At 40.5% G+C, this 13,761-nt stretch overlaps 1 long non-coding RNA gene across 1 annotated transcript; it reads left to right on the forward strand.

The window, feature by feature from the left end:
• The first annotated feature begins 256 nt into the window (after positions 1 to 256).
• Positions 257 to 6,068, forward strand: LOC143840662 (uncharacterized). Its single transcript, XR_013232291.1, has 3 exons — positions 257 to 463; positions 1,528 to 1,670; positions 5,750 to 6,068. It is a non-coding gene; the product is annotated as an uncharacterized LOC143840662 (long non-coding RNA).
• The last annotated feature ends 7,693 nt before the right edge of the window (positions 6,069 to 13,761 follow it).

Here is a 13,761-nt window from a genome sequence, read left to right on the forward strand (position 1 = left end):
ACTAGACTGCCACCCTTGCCTGGGTCTTAAATTTTTTTAAAAATGCTTCCTGGCTCTGCAGTGCTTGTGGAGCTTTGGGAAGCAGTTGTTTGTTTGTTTTTGAGGGGGGGGGGATTAGAGATTGTTATTGGGTTGCAGCATGTGCACTTGCCTGCATGCTGCTAGGCCCGAAGGGGTAAAGCAAACAACTCTTTCCTCACTCTCACTACACCCCCCTGCATTCATCTGCCAGGGCTTACTCCTGAGTAAACAGTAACTCACTGTCCTCACTCACACTTCAACCTCCCTTCATGTGCTACTTCCCGCTATTGCTTACTCACAAGTAGACAGTAACTCATTCCTCACTCACACTACTACCTCCCCCCTATTTCTGCTGGGCCAGAAGGGGTTAAGTTTACTGAGCAACAGCCAGCTACAGAACTGCAAACAAGCAGAGGAAGAAGTGAACAAAATGGGGGAGAGGGTGAGGTCTTCCTCTTTCATGGCAAAATACTGTTTTTGAAGATCTAGGGCAATCCTATTGACTTTTTTTAAAAAATGCAGGTTTGGACTCAGAGATGAGGGGACTATTTTGTCTTGGCTGGGCTCTAAAAGGCAAACAAGACTATGGCTGATTAGAGCCTGATAAGATCTCCAACTGGCTGGAGAGGGAAGAACAGTCATAAGAACATCAGAAGAGTCTTGCCAGCTATGTAGCCCAGCAGGGAGAGAGGCGGGGAAAGTGGACTGCTATAATTTCATTATACTGGAATTGCATTGCAACACATTTCCAGATGTTTATTTTTTTTAATTATACAAGATTTGGAAGGGGCATGGGTGGAAACCAGGGTATGGGGGCTCAAACATTGTGCTGGAAGGTGATTTAGAGTTTCTGCCATGTGACACTGATTGACAAGCCAAAATGGTGGGGAAGGGGGATCAGGAAGTCCTGACTTCCATTAGCCGACTGACTTGTCAGGAAGAAAAAATCTAGGGCAAGACAGGGAGAAATGTGAGACAAAGACTCCAGTGAGGAAGCAAGAAACATCACAGCAACTGGCCACGGAGGCATTGCGCCTTTGCAACGTCCGTGCAGAAAACGTCTCAGTCAAGGCTGAATTCAGACTGCCTCTCCTCAGCATTCAGCTCTCTAATCTTTCTATGCTCACCTGATGCTAATAAGTCTTGGAACAGCCTGTCACTCAAGGCTCTGGTTTTGTGAGGAATTAACCCCTCAAAGCACTTACAACATCACACCACCCTGTACACAGATTTTCTCTGATAGAGCTTCTCTAATAAAAACAGAACAAGGGTTTCACTAACTGGATATTTGTTTTACTTTCAGAAAAGATAGATCACTTTTTATCTGCTATTCAGGGCCACAGAACAACCCACCTGCTTCTTCCCAGACCTTTTTGAGTTGAATAGTTGGTACTATCAGGCTTTGTTAACATCATACTGGTGTTCTGAGCTTATTTAAACGTATGAACACATTCAAAAAAGGCTCAAGCATCAACAATGTGTTTCTACACGGCATTCCTTTGACAGATCTGCAAGGCTACAAAGTGGTTGATGCCTGAGATCATCAAACATCACTACACAAAAGAGACAGATTCAAGAAGGGAGACAACCATTGTGAGAGCTGTGCTGCATTTCCTGTTCAATTGATAACCTCAGCACTTGCCTCCATGGTGAGTAGCTTGCTATTCTCCCAGTGTAAAACTGCACAGAAGAATGAAGATGAAAACACAGTAACTTATTCATCAAGCAGGACTCTGTCCACTTCTGCTCCTCAGAGGAAAGGTTTTCCTTCTGGTTTTCTTTCTTTTTTCTGACTTAGCTGCCCTAGTTATCTGTTTTCTTATTTCCTGAAGAATTCTGGCTGTCCTAGTATAATATTTTGGCTGTTTGAAGAGCCCAAGAACTTGAGGGAAGGAATGGGTACCCTCTTTTAATTTAATTTACTTAAATGGTACTCAAGAAGGTTTTCTATTCCACATTAACAAAATATTCAACATAGATTAGAAAGCTTGTGAAATCAGGAAAAATTTAAATAACTGAGATAAAATCATTACTTGCACAAACTTTATTATTTATGTTTTAGGCTAATGACAGTTTCTTAAGCTTTCACAGACTGATTATGCACGGTGACCACCACTGGTGTTTCGCAGTAGAGCAGCATGCCCTTCTATTTCCCATATACGCACAGCGGATGAAATCCCTCAGAGCACACGGTCTACCCCGGAGTTCTGTGTTTGCACGCACAACTCTGGGGCTGGAAGTTTCCACCACATCTCACAGTGGCAACAAGGGATGTGAGGGGTAGAAGTCCCAACGCAGGATGTTATACCACTATTGTGGGGGGGGGGAGTGTAGAAACGCCCTGTTCAGCTCCCCAGCACCACAAAGCCAAATGGGGCATTTTGTGTCCCTGTGGGGACACTGTAGGTGGGGGGGGGATCCAGGCCTCGAAGGCCTGGCTCTTCCCATATGCCTGGGCATGGCCCGGCTGGGACTCTGATGGCTGCCATAGCAAGAAAAGGAATGTAGAAAAAATAAGCATTTCCTTGCCGTGGGCCATTAGAGGCCTTAAAGCGGTCCAGGGCCTGGAAGAGCCTCGGATGGTGCCTGTATCATGCATTTGCTGGGATTATCCCTGTTGTCATACAGGCACTGGTCCGCCCTTCCCTGCCCATGCATAATCGATCATAGTGACTTAAATCTTTATGTTGAGAGGCTTTTGTTTCAGTGTTTTCCTCAAACATTTCAGTATACTTTCTTTGAGTACCCCCTAATTCTTTTGGTTCCCAGAAAGCTGGTGCACTCTTTCTAGTACCTGACCTCTTCTCTTGAAACACCCATTGTCAAGATACAGACCCACTGGACCTCTTGGTTCCCATGGCAGTGTGTGCAAAATAAACATTTTTTCTTTACAAATATTTTAGACTTATTGTGGGGAATTAGAAAGGATGAACCTAACTTTATTCAGTACAGCAGAGTCCATAAGACTGCAAGACAGAATAGCAAAAGATTAATCTACAACCTGATAATAGCATCTTTAGAACCAGGTGAAACTTTCTTTAGTTCTATTCCCTATGAGGCCTAAACCAACAATCTCTTATTTGTTGCAGCCATTCATGGCAACTAGAGCCCATAAAAATTCCAAGCATTTAACATCCTTGACAGGTGCTGATTTAACAGGTGGTCAGATGAGTCTGCAGGTGTGATCAGATGTCTCCCTTCTTAGAAACTTGGACAGCATTGTCTCATCCCTGCTCATTCATCCTCCCAAAGAAGAACTCAGCTTTCTAACATCATTAATTAGCTAACAAAAGACTGAACTTAGAAGGAAAGGGAGACACAGGAAGGCTAATTACAAGCAACTGGGAGATGAAAGTTGGTTTGCTTGCTATGAATTTAACCCTTGGAGAGTGGTTTGAGATGTTTCACCTGACTCTAGTACTTGTCTTGAGTTTTTAACTAATTCTGAAGGTCTCTATAGGCAGTTTCTAACCACACCAATCCTGGGATCTCTGCACTCTTCACAGCAAACTTCCTGTTTGGCTGGGTAGGGAATCTTCTACTCTCTCTAGAAGATCTATAACTTTTCCTTGGCCCAAATAAGAGTATCTATCTAATAACCCACTCATCTTTGCCAACTTTCCCCTATTCTCTTCTCTATGTTAAAGTGCTCTTATTCTCAGCTGAATTCTGAAACTGTCAGTACTCAACACTTCTCAGCCAGGGCTGAAATCAGACTGAATTTAATCAGTATCCAGTTAGATACCCATCAGTTTGAACAGCCAGTCACTCAAGTCTCTCTGTTTTTGTGAAAAATTAACCCTTCGCAGTCTTTTACCCATTTGTAAAGCTTTTTAAAAGTGCAGTCCATCACACAGTCATACATCCCTTCCCTCCTACCTCACTGTGAGTCTCTAGTACAATTTATCTGTATTCTGATAGTTTAGGAAAACAGATGGAAAATGGTACCCCTCCCTATCAGTGTATAATGATTTTAGCTAGAAACATCACTATGCACACCAAGATTGGGTCCTAAATGTTAGAAAGTTCTCCACAGCTGGCCTGCATATGTGTAGTCCTCACTTCTCTCTGTACAGAAGACACTCAGTGAACAATATTTACAGGTAAATACAGCCCTGTTTTAAGAATGTATCCAACTGAACTTGTCCTCTGATTTAAAATTCTGTTATTCTTTTACTTAATTCTGGGTTTACTTGTGTTTACAATTGAAGGGAATGTCATCTTAGTGTATTACGAGGGTGAGTCATTTCCTGTGATTATACTTCAGGCTTTAAGGAATTCCAAGCCCCATTCTGAAGACCAATTAAGTAAGATACAATAGAATAATATATTGGCATAGTAGTGACATACAGAGTTCAGACCACAGTGAAAAGAAAGAATGCATGTGTTGTGAGCATGTACAGAAGCTGAAATAGTAATGTGGAAGAGAATACAGAAGAAGGTAGTACAGTTTTGTATTTGTTAACAGGAATGTTTTAGGTGACAGAAAGGACATTATGAATCCTGATACCAGACTGTGATTGTGAATGTGACTCAGTTGGAATTTCAAATTGGGAGAACTGCATATGGGTCCTGTTGTTGCCATAGACACTCTGTGCCCTTAAGCAAGTCAGTATTAGCCCAAGTTTACCTCTGTGAATAGATAGCAAGCAATCCATCTCACAGGAATATAAGAGTAGCATAACAATAATTATTCAATAGAGCACAGAGTCCATAAGACTGCAAGACAAAATAGCAAAAGATTAATCTACAACCTGATAATAGCATCTTTAGAACCAGGTGATACTTTCTTTAGTTCTATTCCCTATGAGGCCTAAACCAACCATCTCTTTTTTGTTGCAGTCATTCATGGCAACTAGAGCCCATAAAAATTCCAAGCATTTAACATCCTTGACAAACATGCAAATAATGAATAAATAAAACAGTGCAGTCTTTAACCCAGATTCAAGAGTAGATTCTTTAGCAGCTCAATGGGGCATTGGTAAGGAAAGTTTCGGGAAAGCCAGTTTGCAGAAAAGTCCAGAATGTTTACACCACCGTTGAAAAAGGCCTTTCCTTGTCTAAATGGGTCAAAGTGGTCTTTAATGTTCGTGTGACAAAGTTGTGCTGTGTAAGGAGCACATATTTAAAGATCTGGGTGTTCACATTTGTAGTATTTGAAAAATTAAGTCTTTGAAAAGTTGCCACTTGGAGGTGGGCAGGGAATGGTTCCTGTTGGCAGCAGAGGATAGGACCCACAGCAATGAGATTTAGACTATGTGTAGAGTGGTACTAGTTAGGTATCGGGGGGGGGGGAGAAATTCAGTCAGAGTCATTCAGCAGTGGAATAGGCTATCTAAGGTGGTGGTGATCTTGCCCTCATTGGTGGTCTTCAAGCGGCAGCTGGACAGATATGTATAATGGATGCATAGGCTGATCCAGCATTGAGCAGGGAGTTGGACTAGTTGGCCTGAATGGCCTTTTGAAACCATAATTTTATGATTCTATGAAATGTGGAGTAGAATTGTTTTATTTCAGATTCAGATTTAGTTAATTTATTTAGTTAATTAACAAATAAAACTGATAAAACATAAGAAGTGTACATTATACTCTAAAGGTTAGAAGTATTTCCTATCCTTTTGACGAGCTTGGATCATGTAAGCGCAGAATTCCCCACTGTACCCCAGATTCCCCCTTAATGAAAAGGGGGAGCAAGTCATGACCCCTCCTTATTTCTTTTGCAACACAGGGGAAGATCTTCCGAATGGTAAGAGAAGTTTTACTTCATGGCTCCAGCCAAACATTTTGAAGCCCCATAATCTGCACTAATAGAAAACCAGACCACAGTGCAGACAGTCCAAACTACTGTTTGTTATTGAGTACTGTTGTTATAGCACACTATTTGTTGTTGTTGTTATTAAGTACTGTTGTTATATCACACTGTTTGATACAAGTTTCACTGTTAAATAAGTTGTATATTGAATATTCATTGTACTTTACTGCACATGTTATAATGTAAACCGCCCTGATCCGAAAGGGAGGGCAGTAAACAAACAAACAAACAAACAAACAAACGAACGAATAAATAAATAAATAAATAAATGATTTTCACAATCTGTAGAGGGACTTGAGACTTTTCATCTGATAAAAGTTCTTTAATCTGAACTGCATTTGATTGGCATGGCATCATGGCCAATAATGAGTGGATGAACTTTGTTAAAGCCGTGTCATGAATTGTTTTATTTGTAATATCACTCTAGGGATTTAGTATGCTTAGATATGTGGACAGAAATTTTATGTGGGTCTTTCTGTCTAATATTTTATATGTTTTCTTTAATTCAGTCATTATTATTGGTTGCTATGGGAAACACCCCCCCCCCCCATTTTTGTTCACACCCAATTCAGATAACATTTTTCAGATTGGTAGTACCCATCAGACAACTAATTGTCCCTGTCAAATTTCATGTGGATGGAGCAAGGGGTCTCATTTTAGAAGTGTATAGATGAACCAAATCCTTTCCCTTGATTGATAGATTTCAGCATGTTTTCCCACAGCAGAGATAACTTCTTTTTTCAGAGCCCAATCAAGAGATAAAAAGTTTATTTACAAGAGCATAAGGTACAGCAGGGTACCAGGTTTTGGCCTTCCTCATTCATGTATTCCATTATAAAACTTAAAAAAAAAGATTTCCTTCCCCTCAGTCTTTCCCACCTCACTTCTTATTTCCAAACTTCTAAGCAGCCTCAGAGAAGTGAATGTGTAGCTAATGATGCCTTCTGTATAATTTCAGAAAAATGCAAAGTGTGCTTTAAGAAAACCATTTAAAATGTGTAGCTGAACAGAAATCCCCAAGTACCCAACCTCTTCCTCCCCTTTTTTCCTATTTCCATACCAGTTACTAATAAAATTTATCATACAAACGCAAACCAATAAAATAACAAAGTATATAATGAAACAAAAATTCATTTAACACAAAATATAAAACAATCAAGACAAGAACGATCTCAGCAGCATAAAATCAATATTAAAACCAATACACAATGACTAGTTATCTTCAAAATCATTCTGGAAGGGGGAAAAACAAAGTTGTTGAAATGGAGAAAGTAAATGGAAAGAAAATGGAGGAAACTTCCTTGGGAAATAAATTCTACATTCTATCAGGTTCATTTAAAAAAATAATTACCTCAATTTAGGCTAGAATCATCTCCCCTGCTACTTCATTATTCCCAGCAAATTTTCATATATGAAAAATCCAGATAAACTATACTAGTGGAAATGGGTTCATAGAAGTAATTGTGTCAAGTGCTCATCAGCACAATATCCCATAGGTTAACTATGTTAATGACATTCCCAACTAAATATTCCAAGGGCAATTGAAAAAGCATCTTAATCCTTTGAAGACAAACTAAATAAATAGGATCCCTAGCTGCGATAAAGGTAGGAAGTGGTGGGATCACAATACTTATTGTTTAATGGTCAGTTTATGACAATGAAGCAGCCCTAAAAAATCTTTAACAGACGTTCTTCTAAATCCAGGATATAACTGCACTGTAAGTGATTTATCTGTTTTGGACTGCACTGTCAATGATTTATCCTATGCATTGGCTTTGATGTATATTGAGACGGACCAGTGATTTTCATAGTGACCACAGGCTGGAACGAAATTTCTCCATTTTGGTAACTGAAAATCTTCACTGATCCAAGGAGGCTCCCATTAGCAAAACACACTTCTGCCGGAACAAATCTTCTTTAGTTAGCAGAAAGTTGGTTGTGCCATAGGAAGATTCAACAATTAGTAGTCCCATAACATTTTAAACTGCTCCAAACAGCAGCAAACATCAGTAAATTCTCCTTCAAAACAGCCATGAACATACTAGGAAGTAAGTCTTAAAATATCCTTGTGGAATTCAAATTATGCTCCTAGAAACCAAAACCAGATATATGCATTAGATATAGGGTGGATAAGTGAAGACCCATGAGAAATTTATGGAGAAATTTTCTCTCTGTCTCTCTCTTTTTTAAAAAATAATTTTATTAATATTATATAAAGCATTTACAGAAAGGTAAAAGAGAAAAAAGTGACCAGCTGATAAGTAATTATTTCATAGTCTATACATCGTCTATACAAATATACCATACGTAGTGTAGTCTAATATTATCTCAAGAAATATATAGTCAGTTCCCATTGCATATTAGTCCTAACCTAATAGTTAATGCTGTCTTTCTTAAGAAATTCCAGATAATCACTCCACTGTTCATCATATTCTTCCGGTGGTTTCTTCTTAACCATGTTAGTGAGTCTTGCCATTTTTGCTAAGTCCGCTAATTTGTCAAGCCATGTAGAAATAGTTGGGGTCTCAGTCGCCTTCCAGTGCTTCGCCCACACCAACCGTGCCGCCATAGTTGCATGGAAGAAGAGGATTCTAGAAGAACTTGATAAAGCACTGGGGTGGAAACTTAGCAACATAGATTCAGGCTTCATTGGGTATCGCATTTTAAATATTTCCTGTAACACCATATGTATTTTAGCCCAATACTTTTTTTGCTTTCTCACAATTCCACCACATATGATAAAAGGAACCTATTGCTTTATTACATTTCCAGCATTTATTATCAAACCTATCTGAAGTTTTTGCAATGACCTTTGGAGTAATATACCATCTATAAAACATCTTATACCAGTTTTCCCTTAAAATCTGGCTGTTGGTTTGTTTAGGAATTTTGGTCCAAACTCGTTCCCATTCCTCCATAGCAATTATGGAGCCCAAGTTTTGCACTTCTCTCTGTCTCTTGATTTCTGACACCCAACCCCAGCCACTTTTCTATATTCTTTCTTTGTACTGCCATTTTCCCCCTTCTACACACTACTTTTCCCACACACGCACATACACACTGGTCTTTGCCTCCCACTGCTCTCTCTTTCCTAAGTCTGCCCCCCCCGCCCACCTGTCTGGAAATTCCATTAAATGAATTATAAAACTATTCCAAACTATTTTTAAATCATATTTCTTTTTTCTCCCCCGAATCAGTCTGATATTATTTGTTAACTATATTCCTTAATTTAGCATACCACATATCCAGAGAAATCCCCTTAGCATTTCCTCATTACTATTCTGGCTGATTGCCTTCCTGTCACCCTCCTCACCACTCTATTTACTTTGTCATCTTCCCTCTCACTTGGTGGGCTAGCTGCTTACCAACCAGTGGATTCCTGCATTTCACAGCTGCTCTCTGCTAATTCAAGTGGAGTGATGGGTCAATGGCTCGTCTTCCTGACTTTCTCTCCATTATTTTGCCCCAATCTGCCTGCTGCTATTATTGTGCCCTGCTCCTCTACTCACCTATAGCACCCATGACATATGAAGATAAACACTCGTCTTTTGAAGGGATTTAAATCCCCACTTTCCCCATGGTTTCAGATTTTTCTGCAAACCCGGTGGATCCTGCAAGTTTGCTGAAAAATCTCCTTCCTCTCTACATGACCTGATCCATGGATTTAAGTATCCTCATGTCTACAGGGCCATGTTGACTATATTAATGGGGATATGTTACATTTTATGGCAGTGGCCCCCAACCTTTTTATCACCGGGGACTGGTCAACACTTGACAATTTTACTGAGGCCCGGGGGGGGGGTAGTCTTTTGCCGAGGGACATCGCCGCCGCCTGATCCCCTGCTTCACTTGCTTTCCTGTCAGCACCCCTGACTTGTCGCCGCCCACTGTTGGGTGCTGCTGTGCAGGGCCGAGAGGGAGCCCCAGCCATGGCAGACACCGGAGAGCACCAAAGGTGAGCCGGCATCAGAATGGCAGGGTAGCCCCTGAGGCAGTAGCCGGGGAGAAGGACGAGGAGGAGCCACGGCCCGGTACCTACTGATCCACGAACCAGTTGGTGACCACTGTTTTATGGAGTCCTATAAATTAGGGCAACTCTGCCCCTTCTGACTGCATGTTAATGATATACTAAATACTCAGTTGGGCAAATGTGAGAAAGGAGAGGAACACTCTTCCCACTTAGCCACTCTGCAATTATTGTAACTCTCCAGGAAAACAATTCTGAAGAACAACAGTTTTAACATTAGATGAAGTAACTAGAAGTATATGGACAAATGATGGATTAGTTAGTGTCAAATTGTTGGTTTCCAATTGGAACATGCCTGGAATAAGGAATGCGACACTAATAGGCTGGACTCCCTATTTCTATTCTCCCTACTCCCAGTTCTTCTGATTTGGATCAGCTAATCACCATTTCCTCCTTTTCCACATATACCAATTGGTCCTCATGCCCAGTTACAACTTTCCCTGGCTAGCACATAATCCTGGGATCAATTTGAACAGCTGCTGCATATAAACGAACAATGCCTTCAAGTATGACTTTCATAAATTTGTCATTTGAAAATTCACAATGTAGCCAGTGTTGTTGCTTTCCTGTTGTGCATTTCTATTTGAAATGGCAGAACTGACCAAGACACAAATCAGCTTAACGCATCAAATTATTACTGACCACCAATCAGTCCAACCAGCCTTTTGGTCAAATATCCCACATCCACCTTCCAGCAGAGATCTGTGAGGTTCTGACATCTCCCTACTGTTAGGTACAAATGAAGGTAAATGTGAATCGCATTTACCTATGCAGTAATCGGATTGTCAAACTGAGATGGCAAGCATGGGGAGCAGACGTACAGTCTTCTCATCTTTGAAGTAGCGTTGTGCCTCACATACATAATTTTGACTGGAAATCATTTTGTATAAACTGCTTCAGCGAAGAGACATCTGTCAAAAAGAGCTTTCATCGGCTACTGTTCCAGCCTTCTCAGCCTGCCTGTTCAGCCCTCAGGGGTATAGTGGGCTTTGCAATATTTTTTTCCTGATTTTTTTAACCAAGCCGTTTACAGAGCCACATGCAGCGTGTGGCAGGCATCCCACAGCTCACAGAGCTCTATTTAAAATGCACTGGAGGTAATAACTAAAGTAAAATGACTTCCTTCTTCAGCAAAAATGTCATAACTCTCTTTCATGGATGAGTAGCTGTGAAACTGTTCTCAAGGGGAGGGGCTGGTGTCAAATTATAAAACTGAGCTCAGTATAGCTTTCATTATTTATATGGATGTGAACTGAATTTCTATAGACATTTAGGCTCTGTCTTACAATTTTCCCATTCAAACACAACAAAGAAAAAATATTTAAGGATACACTTCATTTTTAAGGGGTTTTGACATTAAATTTGAATATTTGTTATTAATATTCTCCATGTATTTCAAATCACAGTCTGGAAATTTGTCTTATTTTTGGCCAGCAATGCGATATCCCACCAATAAACATAGGATGGAACACAAGACTAACAAGTATTTAAAACCTGAGTGAGTGAGTGAGTGAGTCAGGGTGGTATACTAATCACTTCCCGTCATCCTAATCTATCTCATAAAAGTATTATTTAAATTTAATTTAAAATCAAAATTTTAAAGTTAGAATAACCCATCCACCCTGAATTTATTTTTTAAAGGATTGGAATAAAGGTATCTTAGGCTGATAGGATGGAAGGCTGCCTTGTTAAAACTAGGGTTCACCATAGTTTCTGGGAAGCTCTCCATGCTATTTCAACCCATGGAAACTGCTTATGCACAGCTCTCTACTCATGTGCCATCCATCCCAAACAGCCATACATGAAGAGTTACAGATATTCAGTAAAGCAAGCGCACTCTCTGAAATGAATACAGCTGCTCCTATTATGTGGTGACACATATATCACCACCTCAGCAGTTAGCTTCCATATGCCTGACATAATAAGGAAAAATTATGTATTGTATCCAATGGTGGCACTCTCATTCATTCATGCTGTCAAAAATGAGCTCAACTCATGATTCCCTTCCATGAATTATTTTTCTTATAAACAGTAATGGTCAAAAATCAAATGCATATTGTTCAAAACACTTTTAAAAAGCAATTTAAAAAGTGTACCTAAGAGACCGTCTCTCCACATATACCCCCAAAAGAGCATTATGTTCTGCCAATGCCAACTGGCTAGTGATCCCTGGCCCCAAAGAAGCACGTCGGTCTTCAACGAGGGCCAAAACTTTTTCTGTCCTGGCTCCCATCTGGTGGAATGAGCTCCCTGAAGAGATCAGGGCCTATGTCTGAACTCCCAAAATTCCGCAGGGCCTGCAAAAGGAAGCTCCTCCACCAGGCATTTGCCTGAGACAGTCAACAGGTCCCCCCTCAGACATCCCTCCATGGCCTGAACCAGTCTGTCCTCTCTGGGGGCCTTGGCTGGGTTCCGTTCCTGCTGTATTGTTTATGATCACTGAAACTGCGTTATTTGATTGTGGTTGTTGTATTTGTTATGTATTAATTTGTTCCATATATCCCCCATAGAGCCTCTTGTGGCGCAGAGTGGTAAGGCAGCCGTCTGAAAGCTTTGCCCATGAGGCTGGGAGTTCAATCTCAGCAGCCGGCTGAAGGTTGACTCAGCCTTCCATCCTTCCGAGGTCGGTAAAATGAGTACCCAGCTTGCTGGGGGGTAAACGGTAATGACTGGGGAAGGCACTGGCAAACCACCCCGTCTGCCATGAAAACGCTGGAGGGCGTCACCCCAAGGGTCAGACATGACTCGGTGCTTGCACAGGGGATACCTTTACCTTTACCTTTTATATCCCCCATGTTATATGTAAACCGCCCTGAGCCATATGGAAGGGCGGTATAGAAATCGAATAAATAAATAAATTGAGAGACATACAACATAACTATTACGAGGATCATATAATTGGTATATTTATGAAAGCCAATGAATAAATGAGTAAATCAATAGTTGAATGATGGGTCTTCACATGCTATTTAACATTATTCTCTATATTTATATATTATTTTTCTAGGTGTCTTAGAAGTTGTCCGGTCATTTCCTCTCCCCCACTGCATCAGCAAAACACATTTATTTAATTTAGTAAATTTATATGTCACCTCTTCAGAGCCCAGCTCAAGACAGCAATAAAATTATAAAACTCCTCCGCCCTCAGTAGTACTTATGCTGTAGATATAAATTCTGTGTTGCCTGTCAGTTCATGAGCTGCCTATTGGCTAACACCTGTGATGTAACTGGGCTGCCCCACCCCCGCAACCAATTTTTGTGGGTTCAAATTGTATCAGGTGTGTGAAAGACACTGCATTATTCGTTCCCCTCCCCAAAGCCACTATGATCACATGCTTGCCAATTAAAATAAAAGAGATGTGACAGTGTAAGTTTATTAAAATACAGTTTTTGCTTTTAATTGAGAAAATGGCTTGGTTTTTTTCAAAAGGTAGTTCAGATCTATTACCTCGGGAACGGTCATGGCATTTCATCTTGTACTCTATTTGGCAATGCAGAACAGCTGCTGGAAGTCTCCAAATTAATTTTTTCACCTCCAGTAGCAGATGCCACAGTGGTGGCTGTAAAATACTGCAAACTCTAGAGGCTTCAAAGATTAAAACTAGCAAGAGCCAAAGCTGTAACTAAATCAAGAACATGAAAAAGAGAGCTATTCCTTATATTAAGACCTGTGGCAAAGATCCTTTGCATTCCGCCTCTTTCTCCTGCTTACAGCTAAGTCTGGTCATCTTCTGGCATGAGCCTATTCAGTTCTTTGACACACTTGCCTAAATAGTTTCTCTCGGCACACCAAGCACAGTATAGCCGGTATGAAAACAAGTCGCCACAAATAATGGGAAGTGTTATACTAAAAAAAAGGATTTGTATGAATTGCCTTCAGGAAAGCAAAGAGCACCCACAC

The sequence above is a fragment of the Paroedura picta genome, chromosome 6 (genome assembly GCF_049243985.1).
Source record: "Paroedura picta isolate Pp20150507F chromosome 6, Ppicta_v3.0, whole genome shotgun sequence".
NCBI lineage: Eukaryota > Metazoa > Chordata > Lepidosauria > Squamata > Gekkonidae > Paroedura > Paroedura picta.